Raw genomic sequence first — 17,707 nt, forward strand, 5'->3', positions numbered from 1 at the left:
ATGTAAAAATATCTTAATTATGTAAAAGTCTCTAGTTTGGAAGCTGAAGTGCTATTTTATTTCTCCGAGTATCTTTCAGCATCCATGTGGTGATCGCCAGTTTTTAGGGGCTTGTTAATTTGCCTGTGACCGTTCGTTCATTGCTCAAATCTGTCAGATGATATCTGACTGCTTTAAAATAATAACAAACACTGTAAAATTCTTTATATGCATGGTAACCTGAAGGCAGTTTACAGATCCTGATGTAGCTGTGTAACGAACGTGCATATGGTGTACAGGGACAGATAAGAAAGTACTCCCTCGCTCTGTGGTACCTGCTGGTGAACTGCAGCTGACTCTTCAGGCAAGACACACACGTACTGGTAAAACATGCAGTGGTATTAAAATAGTGCCAGTGGCAATCAGCTCGTGATGTGCATTTGAGGGAGAAGGGTGAGAAAACAGCTGGCAGATTTTTTTACTTCCAGGTGCTAACTTGTGGTTTTATTGTCAGTGTTGGCTGCGGATGGACGAGGAGTTGAACCCAGTTTATGGAGTAGTCTTGCAAAGTGAAGTCCTGTTCCACACTAACAGAAGCAACACCAAAAGTAAGCAGGAGACCTCTTGCTGTTTTGTTATTTAAGCTTTCATGACAAGATGGCATAGGGTTGAGAGCAGTAGTTTGTCTCAGTAGAAAATGGAGGCTTCTCAAAGCTGCTGTGCTGGAAAGTGTAGTGTTCTCTTTGGCTCTCTTGTTTTTTATTCTATTCTGTATTAAAGCTATAATCACAGGATTTAGATCCCCCCTCCCCATGTACTTTTTAAGTGACCCCGTATTTCCATGAAACAAGTGATCCATGGACCAGTACCTATCAGCTGAACAGCTGATGTTCATTCCACTTTCCAGATGCGACAGAAGAGCCCCCATTCGGGGACGTTAGTAATTCCTGATGTCCTAAGCCTGGCTGGGTGTTTCCTGCTGTAGCACCTTCACATCATAGTGTAAAAGTATCAGAAAAGGTTGTATGAGGCAAAAGGAGATGGTATTTAAACATACACCCCCTCCCCCCTTTCTAGGCATCTTGCAATGTCATATAAATGCTACTGTATTTTATCATAAATTTATTATTATGGGAATTCCATTGTTTTGAAAGGATCTCTCCTGCCTGGTTTGTGGAGGCTTTTACCAAGTGCTTAGACTTCAATTACCTTAGGACTTTGCAGAAGAGTTAATGATGGAGTGACGTGATCAACTTGAGTTGTTTAGCAGGAGCACAACAACAGTTTTTCTGTTCTCTTGCACCTTTCTCTCACCATCAAGCCTGTTCCCAGGAGTGATGTGTTCAGCGTATGTGCAGGTATCTTGGCAAAATCACTGACGAGCTGCAGCATGTGGTTACTGTTTATTTTTGAGGAAGGCAGATACTCCACTTCCTAAGCCAAGAAGAAACTTTTGTCAGACAAAGCTTGATCTTTCTGTAAGCATTTTCAATCCTGCCTGTGTATTGCAGGTGCAGAGCCCGGACGGCGTGCTGGCTGCTGATCACTCCCTCTGTGGACAGAAGGATTAGAGTAGAGTTTCAGCCCTAATCCCGGGCTTCCTGTGCAGATTCGGTTCAGAGTCTTATTCCTGTTCAGTTGCTTGTGTGTTAAAGAACATGGTTTTATTTGTGCCATCCTCTCTAAATTAAAAACAAACAAACCAAAAAAACTATTACATTTTGAATGGAATTGTGTTAATTTTTAAATGGTGTTTTGATATTTATTGTATTGATAAACTATATTAAGGTCTGTGCCTTCCCTCCCACTCTTCACTGAGTAATTGTTAGGCATGTGCTATGCAAATTCATGCAGTAGAAAGAAGTGGTTATCTGTTAATTAAAACTAAATGATAGCAATTTCAGATCAAGGTTATTCCTAACTAAATTTTTTAGGATGTGAAATCTCTTAATTTTTTTTAATGAATGCTTTTATTAGTCTACTTTCTGTTATTTTTTAATTGTCCAGTAAATACGGTTCCTTTATGAACAATATGATACCTATAATATATATACACGGTATGAGCACTAGAAATATAAATTCGTTGTAGCTCATACATAAAAACATAAGGAGTTGAACATACTTAAATGGAAAAATTGGAAAATTTCAGATCTTGCAAATTTCATTGGTGCGCTTCTGCAGAGGGATGGCCCACGTTTCCTCATTCTCACTATTTAAAGAGATGCTTGAGTGAAAATTAAGGTTGTTTGGAAGTAGTGCTAATTAGCTCTGTGTCCCACATTGAGGGAGCTGTGAGATGCCCCTTGCTTGGGGGAGGGAAGGGATATCTTCCATCTCTGATCCATCTATGTGTAATCTCCTACTGTTGCTATTCAAAGGCCTAAAAATATACTGGATTCTGCTTCAAAAAGAAGATTGAATATATGTTATTGTAGGAACAGTGTTTGAGGTAGTTTATGCAAGAAAATAGCTGCTGTATAAAAATACCTATGGAAATGGAGATGCCTTGGCATGCCTTTGAGACAAATTAATTTGTTTTCTACACAAGTGAATACCGTTTTTCTTCAATTCTCATAGAAGCTCAGCAATAAGCCTTGAGCACAGAATACGTTCTTTATCCTGTGTGATTGGTGTGTATTTGTCTTTTAAATCTGTTTAACAAAGTAGTGCAACAAATTTGGGAGTAGCGACATGCTAGTTAGCTTTGCAGGAGGAGGCTGGGTCAGAGAAATGGGGAAATTCACGTTTTTTGCATTAGGTATGATTAGCTGGCACAAAGATTAGCTGTATCGTGTATTTCTTTTCAAACGGTTCCTGACCTCACGGGTACAAGGAAGTTGTGATCCAGCTGTAGCAGTATAAATTTGGCAAAGAAAAATAAGCATGGGTTTTGTGCAGATTTGTATATTGGCAGTAAAATATTCTCAGCTCATGGGCTTTCCTTTTACCTCGTTCTCAAATTTAAAAATAATGTTGATTTAGTGCCAAGTGTCTGTTGTTGTACCTGCCTGTTTGTATTTTAGTGCTCTTTATTGCTTTTAGTGTTTGTTTTTTTTTTCCTATGGATCCAGTCTGACACTTATGTTATTGAGGGCTGTTAATACCTGCTTAAATCAGGTATGGCTCACTAAAGTTTCTGATACACTATTAAATGAGTTTTAAATTTTGGTAATATAAAGTCTGGACTGTAAAATCTTACTTTTAATCTAGGCTTATTTGGTTAGGCTATGCTAAATCCGTTATTAAAAGTACTGGAGCTTTTTTTTTATTATTATTTTCATTTCGGATCAAATCTCTTTGAACCATGGAGACACGCACCTGTGCTCATTTTAATCCCTGTGTAGTTTTCATCAATTATCACAGCAGGAAAGAAGAAAATCAAATTGTAAAATGCTTTTGAAAAGTAAATACATTCAACCTGGGGTTCAAGTTTCTATTTTAATCGAATATCTTCTGTATTCATGCTTCTACGCAAAGCTGGGTAAGGGAGGGGTGAGAAAAGCCTTTTATGTTTTCATTGTGAAGTATCTGTTTTGAAGTGCTTTTGGTATAATATGGGTATAATGTTAGTGTTTGTAGAGGAGGACAGTTGTGTGTTTGTGTATACAGACTTTTTTTAAGCTAGTAGAAAATCTAGGTCAAGAGATTTCATTCTTATTAATAAGTCAAGGCTTTATTCAACAAAAATCTTCCTCCATGGCTAGGAAGCTTCCCGATTCGAGAAGCAGTGGTGGGGGAGGAAGTGCTGCCCCAAACATCAATGGGAGCTTTTCATTTCCATCAGTTTTAAAACATTCATCTTCCTTTCATACATCTTCTGATAACAACCCTGAAAGCTCACGGGGGCATGTTTTTCCCTTCTGCTCTAGAGCTGACGTTGGGCTGAGAAACGCAGGAAAGCCTTCCATTTTGGTGTGCAACAGGGAGCTGGGGACCCTTGGCGTTTCCCCACCACCACCACGTGAGGAACCATCCTCTGCTCCTGTAGGCCCTGCCCCGTGGCCACCTCTCCTGGCCGCCGGAGAAGACCGGTGCCCCCCAGGCAGCCAGCTGCGGCTCCCCCTCTGGCCACCTGACATGGCGGCAGCTGTGTGGTCTTACCTCAGCAAGCCGTGGGGCCTGCCCTTTGTTATAATTATTACTTTTTAAAGAAAACTTCAGTCTGGAAGCAAATGTAAAATCGCCTTTTGTTGTCCGTGGCCATGCTGGCCAAGATGTGCAGGTAATCAAATTAAGCAAATTCCCCCCCAAAACAGGTCTCATTATGTTGCTAAAATAAACTCTGGCCATGGGCCTGAATATATATATATTCTTTTTTTTTTTGGTGGAAAACATTCACTTCAGCAAAATAAGTAAATGAGAAAGCTTGCCAACTTAGTATCTCCCAGTGAATTGAACTGGGGAGTTGTAAAACATTCAGTCTCCTCCGTGGCCATGTCTGGCTTTCCAACCCCTCTGGCTTGCCAGTCGGTGACCTATTATTTCAGCTGGAGCTTGTCCCGTAGGCCTGCTCCATGTGCTTTGTGGTGTCAGTGCCCAGTGTCGCCTTCCTGGGCTGTCATGAGAGTGTCAGCCTGGGGGCTCCTCCAGAAGCCCCTCACTGTGGTGTCCTGCCTCCATGCAATCCCCTGTATTAGGGGTGTAGAAAAACCTCAGGGAAAACAGTTGTTCTGAAGCCCTTAATTTTCCTTAAAGCTTCTGGTTCGCCTTAAAACCAAAAGGAAAGGTAGTTAAATTAGGATAATTAATCATGGGACAGCTTACAAAGGGGATGTAATGAATTTTCTGCCAATTTGCAAGTTCTGTAAATCAAGATAAGAGGCTTCTCTAAAATACACTGTTTATAAGATGTGGCTGCTGTACTTGACAAAAGAATTAACTTAGATGCCATCTGTGTTGGCCTCTTGAAGTTGTTTCTGGAGTCAGACTTCAAGGTTTGGAGAGCTAGTCTGTATTTCTGTATGCAGCGTGGTATAAAGGAGGACAATTCTGAGAGAGGAAAGGTCACCAAGTTAAAAAGTTTGCGTTCAAGACTCCTCTTTTGCACTGTCCTTTTCTCCTTTTCTTGCCCAAGATAGTGTGGATGTGGGAGGAGGGCAGGATGCCTGCCCGTCTGCTGCTGCAGCAGTTGTCAACAATACGTATCTGCCCCAAAAACTTGGTTTTGTGCTGAGAGATTTTCAGATCTTCAAACGTGTGGAGTTGCAGGTCCAAACTTTCCCAAAATGAGAAGTGCAGAAGCCTTACACGTAATAGTCAGCCCGTATGACTAATATAATTGCATCTTCTTGAATAACTGCTGTAGATGTGAGGCAAACTTTGAAGCGAGTCAGTTGACACCCACACAGGATTAAATTATAACATCCCGAATAAATTGCTGTGCAGTGTAAGTGCTAAAGTAGCGTCAATACAAAGAAAGCTTGTTCCCAACAGTCCCTCTTATGTTGAATATCACTTGAAACTTCCAGGGTTAAAAAGTTAATTTGCATAGTTACATTTGCATGTAGAATGAGCAAACTTTGAGATTATTAAAGCTGGGAGCATGGGAGGGAAAAATGTCAAATGTATTTTAAGTATATATCAAATTCTGTTCATATGCCTTATATTTTACTGTGACGTCTATAGTTAGTGACCAAATGGTGACTTTTGGTTTACTATTTTTTCTTTAAAGAAATTTAATAAAATGATCATTCCCTATTTCATGGGAAGATCTGTCTTGAATTACATCATGTGAAACCCTTCAGTAGGATCTAAGCGGGACTATATCCTCCTAATTTATCCCTTTTTTTCCTAGCACGCAAACGTAACTTGAAATTGAAATGCATCATTTGTACAGTGTGAAAATGTAGCAGTAGAAACGATAACACTGCCGTAAAGATCAAGGTAGAACTCACCTTAGATGATGTAATTTTTAAAAAAGATTATTCCTTTTGTCTTTAGTGCTTTTGACAATTTTGTACTGTATGCAAACTCCTTCTTAGAAGCTTCTTATATTTGAGCTTGTAATTCAGAATGTTCAAATTCAGTGTTTAGGGTTTAATACTTGTTTGGGTGCCTGTCTTTATAGTTCATTTTATACAGAATTTTCTGCAGGAACATCAACGTATCTGGTATAATAAATGTTACCGAGTTTTACAGGGATGAGGCCATACTGACATTTTTTTTTAGTCTGGTGGAATCATCAAAATATGTATTGTCAGCTTAAAATCATCATTCTCCAACTGCTCCTGTTGTTAGGAGATGTAATTGCCTCCAGTGAAAAATACATATTTTGATGTATGAAAATGTGTGTATTTTTGAAGATGTTTATATCTCAAATCATCAGCATGATTTTCTCAGCGACGAGATCATCTGTCATAAGATAAACCAGTACAGCTGTCAGCGGAGTGGGCCTTCTTGATCCATCTTTACTATTTATAAAGGAATTGCTAGGTAATTGCACAATGAGTGACAGAGCACGATGAGCTCTCAGTTGCCCTCTGGCTTCGAGGTAGAAGAGAGACCTTGCCTTATGGGCCATTGCACAGCATTTTCCCTTATGTCTTTCTTTTTTCTCTCTGTCTTCTGCTGTGAAATATCTGAGTAGAGGTCTTGTGAACTACTGCATCTACGGTGTTTCTACTTATTAGTGATGAAGTCTGTCTACTTTATGAACTTTGTTCTATTTTAAAAGCTTTTAAAAATATTGTATGCTCTGTCCAAATAAAAATATTGTATTGTCTGAAGCTTAAGCTAATGAGCTAACAAACTGTGTGAGAATACAAGTCTCTTAAGCTTCACTCCTGATCTGACACTCGACAAAAGAAGTGGCCCAAAGCAAAGTCAAGCTGATGATGAGAGAGGTATTGTGCAGCTGTTGCCTCTTCCATGCCTTTCAATAGCGACCTGATAGAAGGTTGATAAACGTTTAAAAAAGAAGCAGTAAGGGCTGAAGTCCTCAGAAAGGAACCTGATTCCGAACGCTGATTTATACCTCTCTGAGCGTTTGCAGGTTTGGCTGCTTGCCCCTTGCCTGCATTTGCCAGCTTCCCGTTACTTAGAGCGCAGCAGTTGCCTGGATCTGTTTGCTCTTCGATATGGAAGTGCTGTAGCACTGCACTGAAATTTTGGGTAGCAGTAACTTGTATTTTAATCTAAATCTTTTAACCAATGACTGGATTTTGATGGCTAGTTCTAAACAAAGGAAAACAATCATGGTATCTTAAATATTTTTACTTGTGTAAACAGCAGTGCTTCCAATGGTCTGTTTCTAAGCTAGAATTCAATCCACGTTAGAAGTTGGTTCCTTCTCTGCTTTTCAAAACTGTGGCATGCAGCATGAAAAGATTATCATTAAATGCCTCTAATGAAGTTTGAGTCTGCAGAGCTGGCAACTTCTACATAATTCCTGCCTACGTGAACATCTACTGGGTTGTCCCAAGGATGGAGCCCACCGCCTAAGGGTGGGCTGCACTCCTGAGATGCAGGAAGAAAGGCTTTTGGTAAGGCATCCCGTGTCTGTGGGTTGCTGGGGGTCGCGACTCGTTCTGCTACTCAATTAAAATAGGATCATTGGTATCCTATATCCAGTACCCTTTTTTCCTTCGAGTTGTGATACCGTTTTATTGTTCCTGTCAGTGACGGTGGTGAACTATTGAAACAGGTCGTGAAGGGAGGCATTACACTGCCTTTGTAGTCCAGCATTTGCACGTTTAAACCTGTGGCCTGACCCAAAGTTGAAATGTTGCATATGTTCTTATTTCTAGCAAGATGGACTGTGCCTTTTTTGAAGCCTAGCTATAGTGTTAGTATTTTCTTGTCATGGTCAGTATATCTGTTTCATGTCGTCTAGTACTAACATTTTATCTGTTGACTGACGTGAAGTCCAAAACCGAGTTCACCCATCTGTATCCTTTTCTCCTCCAGCTGTAAAACATCCAAAGAGAAACAATTACAGCTGAATAACCAGGAACCAGCTTATTCAGGTTGTACTGGTTGTGGTGTACTGCAAAGGAGATGCACAGTTTCGGTGTAATGCAGGGTAAGCAAGTGGCTGTCCTCAAGGGCATATAAATCAAACTAAATTCTTGCCGTTTTTGAGTTTTAATAACTTACTGATGAAAATTTCTTAACTGGAAACATGCGTGTTAGATGTGTGGGCTGGAGAAGCTGTCAGGCCAGAAGAAAATTTGCCTTTCCAGGCTATAACATTCGTCTATATTTCATTTGTGCTTAATGAACAGATGAATTGATGACTGCTTCCCTCAGGTGACTCCCCTTGCCAGTTGTTTCATTTTTCTTCTGAAGTGCATAATTGTTTTTTTTTTTTTTTTTGACCTCTGTGTTTGTAAATGTTTCATTAATTATTTGTACTTACAATACAAACTTGAGAACTAGAGTGAATCCAATTTTTGTGCTGGGGAGTGAGCAAGCAAGGCTGTGAAACTCCTGCAAAATGTGTGCATTGCTCACTGTTTGGTGACTTTCCTACACTTGGATACTTACTGCCTTCCCATAGTTTTGACAGAAGTGCCGTGGTGCTTCTGGTCATTCAGGTATGCTGGAGAGCCATCCTGGCAGCTTCCTGGCATCGTTCCCTGGCAAAACTGTTAGGGCAAATTTTACATCAGCATCTAACTCTGACCTGAAAACCTGAGAGCTGTATTGATCTGATCATTTAATGGTGTTGGGTGTCACTGTTACTGTTTTGAATGTGGGTCATTTTCCCTTGATGATAAAGAAAAGAGAACTAACGCATCTTGGTTGGTTCAGTAGCAGGATACAAGGCTTGGGGCTTCAATGTCACCTGCACAGCTTGTCTTAGGTGGATATAGCAAGATGGGGAATATGAGAGGCCACAACCAATTTGTTCTAAGTTTGCATAAAAACTCTACTTCCCCAAACATGGCTGGATTTTCAACAAGAATTATAGTAAGTCCAAATCTGTTGAAGGCACTAAGTGACATTTGCCTAACTTTGATGTTGTAAAGACTTCTGAAAGCGTCCATGTCTTCCAGAGTGTCTGTCTTAAAATGATAATGGTGTCACTGTTGAAAAATAGAAAGAGATGTCACAATTATCAGGTCTAAAAATTTTTCTCCTTCTTAGTTCATGCTTTTAGTTTCATGCTTTTTCTTATGCTTAGTAGAGTTCTAGCTTTACCCAGTAAGTGCTACTAATTTTTGAAAAGCTTTTTTTTTTTTTTGTGAGAATACAAACAGGGTAGTGTAGTGTATCTGATTCCCTCTTCAGCTGCATATAATTACTCTCATGTTTTTTTTCATGACTGTCTTGTCTTAAAATTTCACTCAAATAACAGGCAAAGATGGTGATGGCATATGGTTGCCTGTAATGTCTGTCCTAAAGTCAAACAAATTACTTAGCTTGCATCTTATGAGCTAAAAAGTGGTTTTGCTTTCATAGGGACTATGAAAAATGAATAAAGCTAAATTGCAAACTTGAAAAAAAAAAAAAAAAGTGTTTCCTAAAGTAATATATGCCATGCGCTGCTGGGCATCCAGCACAATCAGTGAAATATAGATCACCCCTCCCATTCTCCTATATGCATAAAATTGAAGATAGTTCAGAATTTGGTTTATTTCAGGTTTTATACCCAGGCTATCATTCAGAAACCTTTATGTTTTGGCAGTAACTCCTTAAGATAGTGTATGGTCCCAGAATGATCGATAAAGACTCAAGAGGGTATGCTGTTTTTTATAGACGGAAATTGCCAGGACTGTGTCCAAGTCTCAAACCATTTTAAAGACCCCTTAAGTCATGAATCTCATTGGCATACATATTAGTATCTTTGAAAGAGTAACTCTAATTACTTTAATATTGCAGCTGTATTATCCTTTGTAGGAGTGCAATTTAGGAGTGGTTTTTTTTTTTTTAATTACTGTAGAAGTAAACAGAAACTCTTAGGAAGGATCTCTTCTTTTGCCTTAATTTCAACTTCAGTTTTGTATTTTATGGTTCTCAGTGACGTTTATAGTAATAAGGCAGTGTGGTATCTTTCTGTTTCCTTTTACAAGGAAAAAAGTAAGAAAGTTGATTGTTCTGAATTAATTTTGTAGTAATGTTTACTTAGATAATTTGGCATACTGGTCTACTCCTTAAGTCTGTCTTCTGTTCTTCTGTTGTCACTTGAATCATTATACTTGCTTTTCATCTTATACCTAATGTTTTTTTAACCATTTCACCTCCTTCCTTTGAACTCTTAGCTTGCCCATTGTCACCAAACCCAAGAGCATTCGTAAGTATTCAGGCTTTCTTCTTGAGACTCTTGACTAGAGGTGAATATTCAGAGACTGAAAACAGTAGGAGACTGTACATCGGCATATAAACTCAGTTCATATATTCACAGTTGTGTTTTTTAGTTCATGCCTCTGGAATTGTTTGTGTGTTCAGCCTGGGCGGAGTATTTTCAATCAGCTGCTGCTTATCAGTGACATTTCTTGGAGGAATGGTTCACCATGACAGTTGTGTCCATCCTCTTTGATAGTTGCCTGCCCCAGCTGCTTGTTTTACCAGACCCAAATCTGCCCGTATTTTTTGTTGTTGTTAATTTGATCAGTTTGAGTCACAGGATGGAAATCCTCCAGTTCCATCCAGCCCTGCATGGATGCTTTGCTCCGGTGTTGTAACCTCCCTGCAAGTATCGTGCTCTGCCGTGATCTTCCATTGCCATCCAAGGCTTTTTCTTCCTCAAGAGACACTATATCTCTTCTTACTCGTTTGGAGTTGTGTTTTACTTGGCTGCCCACGGATGCTTAAGAACCCTGATTTCTTCTATTATATAAAGTCTATCCTTATTCTCATTCATTTTATTTTTTTTTAATTCTAGAACGAAAAAACACCCTACAGCACCAGGTAACACACTGGCCACAAAACCTGTTTTTCTGGGTGCTTTTTTTTGTCTATTAAATTTTCATGACTGTTCATGATTCATTCCAGGAAAATGCTAGACTTCTCATTAAAAAGTTCTTAGAATAAATGTGTATTTTATCCTTTAATTTCATAAGAAGTTAACTTTAAAAGAAGTCCGGGGAGGAAGGCTGGAAGGTCAGAAGCTCTGAGTTTTGTTAGCAACTATATGACTCCATTAAGGACTCAGTTCTGTTTTGTTTTACTGATAAATGGTGCAACAGGACATGCTGATTGTAAAATGACAGCTTGTCTATACCCAATGCATGCATTTCCACACACATAGGATGCTTAATCCGTAACTGCAAATCCTAAATGAAACCCTGTTTTAAGACTAGAAAAGAGTAGCTGAGAACATGGGTAGGAAACGAACGTAAGTTAAACTAAACTCTGCTTTTTGTCTCTCCTTTGCTTATATCTATTTTTCAAACGTGCATACATACACACCAGCAAATGAAAAATTAGCGTGCTGGACTTGGTAATCTGCTTCTCGCTGAAGCTTCCTGACAGTGTAATTAACATCTGGGAGATTAATGGACCTCCTGTTTCTGTGAGTGCACTCTTAACTTTCCCTGGCAGTATATAGTGGCTGCGCTGATCTAGAGCCTTCTAGTGAGATGCTTGCAGCTGCAAGCATAGTGGTCGTGAAACTGTTAGACCTGTGAAGAAGTTTCTATCTTCCAGTTGATGCAACTCTTGCTCCAGAAAATTAGCAGTTTTTTTTGCCCGACTTCCTGTGGAAAGGAGAGTAAGGCTTTTAGATTGTGGGTGTCTTACTTTGGGATGAAACTCGCCATCCTTGTCTTCAGTGAGGTGAATTTTTCCAGCTGTGTATAGTCAGAAAATATGAAAGTCACGTTTCCCAGCTCAGAAGTGAAACCTCCTACGTCCAAGATGTTTCTGCATGTATTTGCCAGCATAGGTAGTCTAAAGCAATACCATATTACCGTGGGAAGAACAAACAAGTTAGCATCATTTACGGGAAGCCTGACTTCTCATTTCTCTGGATTTCTTCAGTTTGATTTCTCCATCTTTGTGGTGGTTTAATGCTGTATATAGGTGAGCAGATTACAGTTTTGTGATGTTGTTTTTTTATGAAAACATGTCTGTCTCCAGGAGTAGAAACTGCCAAAATTAGTGGATGTGGCCCCTTCCTAACTAAACTCTGCTAATTAATGTTTCTGAAATAATGTTCAGTAAATTGACTACACCTTCTAATTTGTTTGATCTGAGCTTTTTATCCAAAACCTTTAGAGATGTAAAGAGTAGTGACTCAGCACTCCTGCCTGTGAAAATTTAGAATATATGTTAAACAGACTGAATCTTTCTGGCATAAAACCCGCTGGCAAATGTTTCCTTGTTTCTAGTTATAGGTATGGCTGAGGTCTCCTTTACTTAATCTGCATTGTTAAATAACGTTATTCTCCTAAGGATCTGTGTGCTGTTTGGGTGCAGAAAGCATTGATATCTCTTTTGGCATAGAGAGCGTATCTGATTCATCTGAGTAGCTAGATACTTCCAGCTGCCTAGTTTCAGTTTCCTGACTTCGCTTTCTCCCCAGTGACAGCGATTAAGGTAACGCCTCATCAAAGCATCAAGTTATCAAATGTTTAATCGCCTGCTGCTGAGTTCCCGTATCAACTTATTCTTTTGTTAAGAAATCCTACATTTGTAAAGCCTTTAGTTTGGATTATGGAAACCTCAGGGTAGACTCGAGTGAGGTTTGAAGGTTTAAGTAGGTGCCTTTGGGATTGTTCGAATAAGAAGTCCATTCATGCATTCACGGATCCTTCTGAATTAGGTTTGGCTTCTCTTCTTGAGACGTGTATTTTTGTAAGTACTAAAACTTTGATTTCATACTTAGCAAGAGAATGAAAGAAGAGAGGAACATAGCAAATGAGGTTGAAAATTCTTTTTTAGAAAGGAAGTCCAAAAACTTGTTGATATTGGACAGTGAAGCAGGAAACAGCATGTGTCATGAAAGGCTCCAGCTTGTTGGCTGAAGGCTGAAACTTGAGATGCAGTCTATAAATACAAAACAAATTTCATAAAAATATTCCTTAGTGCAGTTCTGAGTATCTCAGAAGCTGTTGACTGGTAACTCTGGAGATACTTCGTGAATTTATCTGTGCATGTGCGTGCACATGCATGCACTCATACCATACCTTATTTTTTAAAAATTAATATATTTTAAAGTCCAGGATGTGTATTTCCTGCAGGAGACTGTAACGTTACCAGCAACAGATGTAAACTGGGAGCTGCAATCCATATTCGTTGCAGACTCTAACACAGAGACCACTTGCTCACTTGCCAGAGGAGCAGAAAGCAAAGAGCTCTGACTTCAGCAGGGCAGAAATGGGGGAATTAATCTGTGAAGCTATTCCCTACACAACAAGACAAAATTTTTCTGTAAAATTTTGTCATGGTTTTCTTTTAAGCAGTGCCTCCTAGGGATTTTGGAGGTGTCTTCTGTCCTGCCAAGACCACTTGGTAGGTGTAATAGCTGTCACTTGACTTGGAGGTAAAAGCAAGTGTACTTGAACTCGCTGGAGCTGTTGGTAAAGAAATATAGCTGGAACAGATTCACTACCTGTGAAAGTAAGGCTGTGCTCCCTTTTTTTCTTCCCCTCTTTCTTCACCATAAGTCAAATATGAACTTAGGTGGATCTTAGACTATGAGCTGCTCTGTTCTTTTCCCTGCGAAGTTGCTTCAGTTTTGGGACTGTACAATGTCAGTTCAGAGCTATTGCTTGAAATATGGTAGCTTGGACTATCAGAATAATTTGTAATAATAAAATAGGAATGTGTTTTTAATAATATTTATTTGGGATTTGTTGGACTAGACAAGACAAGGTTGGGAAGCTTTTTTTTCCCCCTCTCACACCATCTCTTTTAAGATCTTAAAGTACATTTATTTTTTTCTTCTTTTACCAAATACCGGAATAACAATACTACAGTATCCCCACAATAATTGAGTAGTCATAATGATGCTCATGCCTTCATGTTTGTCTTATTTCTTCTAATTTATAAGCACTTCCAGAAGGTACCCATCTGTCCCTGAATTCCCTTTGTTTTTGCTCAGTTCTGTTGTACTGCTGTTTCGATAGCAGCAAATCTTCAAGGCAAATTGTGCTAGGTCCCATCCACCTGCCCAACACAGAGATGCTTGCAAGCAAATGAACCCCTCTTCTTAGGTGTATGAATATCAAGACCCAAACTCAAGCAGATTTCCTAAATACTGGCGGTTGGGAAACATGAAGTAGTTGACTGGCAAATATTGCTGCTTCTTTTGTGTGTTGACTGTGTGAGACGACTGTTTCTTTGGATTTGTGCTTAAATAGTTTCTACAAATATTTCTGACATTTTTAGGAAAGGAATTCTTTGCTTCATCGTAACTGCAGCCTGATTGCAGGCCTGTTGCTGTGAATACCAGTGTTTGGAAAATTAACGTCATTTGGAGAAGCTCTGAGATACTTGATTAAAAGAAGCTGTTGTGCCATCTGCTTTGCCAGTAAAGGTGCTTGAGCACATAACTGTGAAATAAAGCCAAACTCCAGAAAACTCAGGTGCTTCAGTGCTTCTTTTTTTAAGTGTGTTACAGTTAGAGCTGGTCTTACCTCAAGTGGCATGTTGAGGAAAAAGAACATAAACCTAAACAGAGATTTAGGTCATATCCTGTACCTTGTAAATTTTGTATGGCTGTTTTGCATATAAGAAACAGCTTTTAATAGACGTTCATTTGAGGAAGGTAGTCTGTTATTCTTCCCGTGTGATGATGGAGATGGAGGACTTCGATTTTTATTTTTTTTTCCTGAGTGAAATAAAGTGTGTTGGAGTATGTATTTAACAAGCGCTGCTCCCTCAGCTGGGTGGAAGTCATGGGCAAGGAGGTAAGGTGGTGGGCAGGCTGGATTTCTTGCCTGCAGCTGCACAGCACTCAGCAAATCCCCTGAGAAGATGTCTCACCGCTTGTGCTCATTGCTCTGAACCATTCCTGAAGCATGTCTCTGAGCAGTTCCAGTGTGGGAAAATCATGGCATGAGAAGCCGAGAATTTATACCTGCCCGTAGGTTGTCTGTTACAATTGCAGAGCTTGGAGATTCTGCTGTTGGGACTTAGAAACGAGAGAGAACATCTGCAGCTGGCTGGATGCCCATCTGGTATCACTAGCCACCTCTTTGCAGCCTTCTCCCTACCCCCAACCGCCCCCCAAAAAAGAAGGGAAAATAAAAATCAAAGTACATACTTCTAATTTCCAGAGTTTATGCTTCTGTTGTTTAAGCCAGTGGATTGAACCTAAGGGGAGGCGTGTTGGCTGCCCTAAAACTGGCTTTGATGACATGATGATGATGAAGCTAAAAGCCTTCCTTCCCTGTTGCTGTGTTGCCAGGCACTGCTGCAAGGAGCCGCCGGGAGCTCCAGGCTGAAGAGACCTGCCTCCCCTGGGAGACCTCTGCTAAAGGTGAAGACCTCCAAGCAGACCAGGCAGATTTAGCAGGAGCTCAGGAATTTTACATCAAGGTAAAGAGATTCATTTTTCAAGCAATCTGAAGTGGTTGATGTGATTTTCAAGAAAAGGATATTCCCCCCCCCTTACTAAATAAGCACACCAATGCATCTCTGAGCATTTTCCTTCTTATGTGGATTGCTGCTTGGTACGTATGTTGTCATAGCAAAAGGTGGGGGGGTAGAATAGAAACAACAACACAGTGCATTGTAGGTTAGAAACAGAAATAATTCCTTACAATATTAGTAGAAAGATGTATCTGTGGTTTGATGTTGACAAAGAAACAGATTTCCAGAGCTCTACAGTGTGCTCAGTTTTTAGAAATGTATCCCTCTTTAATTGCTGCATTTCGAACTTAACTTTGAGCGGCCACAAAAATATGGAAGCACTTTCAGATGTCTCCAGCAACAGCAGAAGAATGAGGTTTGCATGTGATGAATTTCTGTTTACCAGCACTATAATTATTTCTTCATTTGGTCATCTAGAACTCACTCTCGCTTATAAAGGGCAAAATGCTTATGGGTGAAGACAAAATGTGACCCCAAGAACTTGGTTGAACCTACAGACAGCAGTACAGATACAAGCACTTTAGGGCATTTTACTAAGTTATGGTTTTATTAAATAGTCAGGATCTTGAATGTGGTGGTGATACATGCATAGTCTTTTCTTTATACTGATGAGATTAATTGAACTTTATGTAGCAGATTGGTTGAAAAAAAAAAAGGTAGTAGGAACATTTTCCACAGAATTCGTCAAAATTAAACGTAGGTCCTTCTAAAGGTCTTCTAACTTCTGCAGTTTTAAAATAGGTTATGCATGGTGTTAACTTCTTAGTTGGAAGGTTCCATAAATGAATATTCCTTGATTCATTTGAGAAGAATTGCAGATTTTTCCTGTTAATGCTTTATTGATCTTTTTCTGAATTAGGGCTCTGAACTAGACCAAAGTTCATCATCCTAACATTAATGGAATAAAACCAAACTCAGTGTGAGTTTTCCCATTAGTACAGTCAGCATTTCACCCCATAACCTTCCCTCATGAGATGTGTTGTACATGCCTGGCAGTAAGACCACCAAGTTTGGTGAGGCCAGCTGAGCCCTTTCTTAATCCATTCCCTTTCTCTCTGCTTCTCACGGCTTTAAGTTCAATTTCACTGAGCTTCTTCAGTCTACCAGCAAGGTCATCTTGAACAACTGAGGATGTTGTATTGAAACCTTGACAGAGCAGAAAAAACAGTAACTATACAGTGATTTCAAATGGGAGGGGAAAAAAAAAAATTTCTCTCCTTGATGTTTCCCTTTGTTACATTTACCGTAGGACTACACGAAACAATAGAAGCTGAGATAACCATGAACTTAAAATAAATAAATAAATAAATCAGTGTTTCTTCTGAATATTATGTAAAAAGTGCAGTTTTACACATTTGAGAGCGTAAGGACTCACGGAAGGTATTTGCATAATGGTATGGGGTGCGTGAATGTACTTAAGCGGGGTGCTGGTGGTGATGATTCATGCACAGAAGTGTAAAGTGCCGTAAGCTCTCGGTGATGCACAGCCTACAGACTGAAAGGCAGCCTTGAAGGCTGTTACTACCTCCAGAGAATCAGTTTGTTCTGTCTTTGTCTCTCTTGTTTCCCTTTGTCGGAGGGGTGTGTTGCTAACCAGAAACACATGACAGGAGATAGCCAAATGTTCTGGTGAAAATCAAGGGCACTTTCTAGCTGGGAAGATTTTCTGTTTCCCCTGTTTTTTTTTTCATTGATGCAACTGTTGGTGTAAATTATATGAATAATTGATCAAGGAGTTCTTGTTACCTCAAGTAATATTATGATTATTGGTTCTCAGAACTGTGTTATTCTTTGTTACATTGCAGCACTGCTTTTTTTTCCTTTAAGTTTTCCTCTGCTCCCACCCCTTTGTTCTCCCCCTCTCCTCTCTTCTCTGCAAGAACATGTTGTTTTTCTTTCGGCGTGCTCCATGATTTACTGAGAAGCGGATTCTCCTTTTTAATCGACAACAACATATTTTAAAATAATCCACGGCCCTGGGAACCGTGCAGTATACACATCTGGTTTCACATAAGCATGAATTGCTGGCTTTACAAACGTGAAACATGTAGTCCTTGCCGCAGAGCTAGCTCAAGTGTTCCGTAACTTGAGACCGTATCCGAAATAAAAACAAAATTGTATAGCTTCTTTACCATACTAATGGAAAACATTTAATTTACTTCTTAAAGCCAACCAAGAGGATGACGCAATGCTGTTCCAGCAGATTTATGGTGCCTTTCCTTCTGTAGAAATCAATACAGCTTGAAGG

At 39.6% G+C, this 17,707-nt stretch overlaps 1 protein-coding gene across 7 annotated transcripts in view; it reads left to right on the forward strand.

Annotated features, from left to right (window-relative positions):
• Positions 1-17,707, forward strand: part of FAM110B (family with sequence similarity 110 member B) — a 109,493-nt gene that overhangs the window by 14,026 nt on the left and 77,760 nt on the right. For 2 of the 7 annotated variants that reach the window (XM_080581191.1, XM_080581181.1), the window contains exon 2: positions 15,275-15,405. The exons of 1 other annotated variant lie outside the window; for it this stretch is intronic. The gene's annotated coding sequence lies outside the window, so the exon portion shown is untranslated. Of the gene's footprint in view, positions 1-493; positions 588-1,490; positions 8,000-12,793; positions 14,451-15,274; positions 15,406-17,707 lie in introns of those variants that run through there. 4 more of the 7 variants (XM_080581186.1, XM_080581188.1, XM_080581190.1 and 1 more) reach the window with 4 other exon arrangements.

This window comes from Anser brachyrhynchus (genome assembly GCF_964034855.1).
Source record: "Anser brachyrhynchus genome assembly, chromosome: 2".
NCBI classification, from domain to species: Eukaryota; Metazoa; Chordata; class Aves; order Anseriformes; family Anatidae; genus Anser; species Anser brachyrhynchus.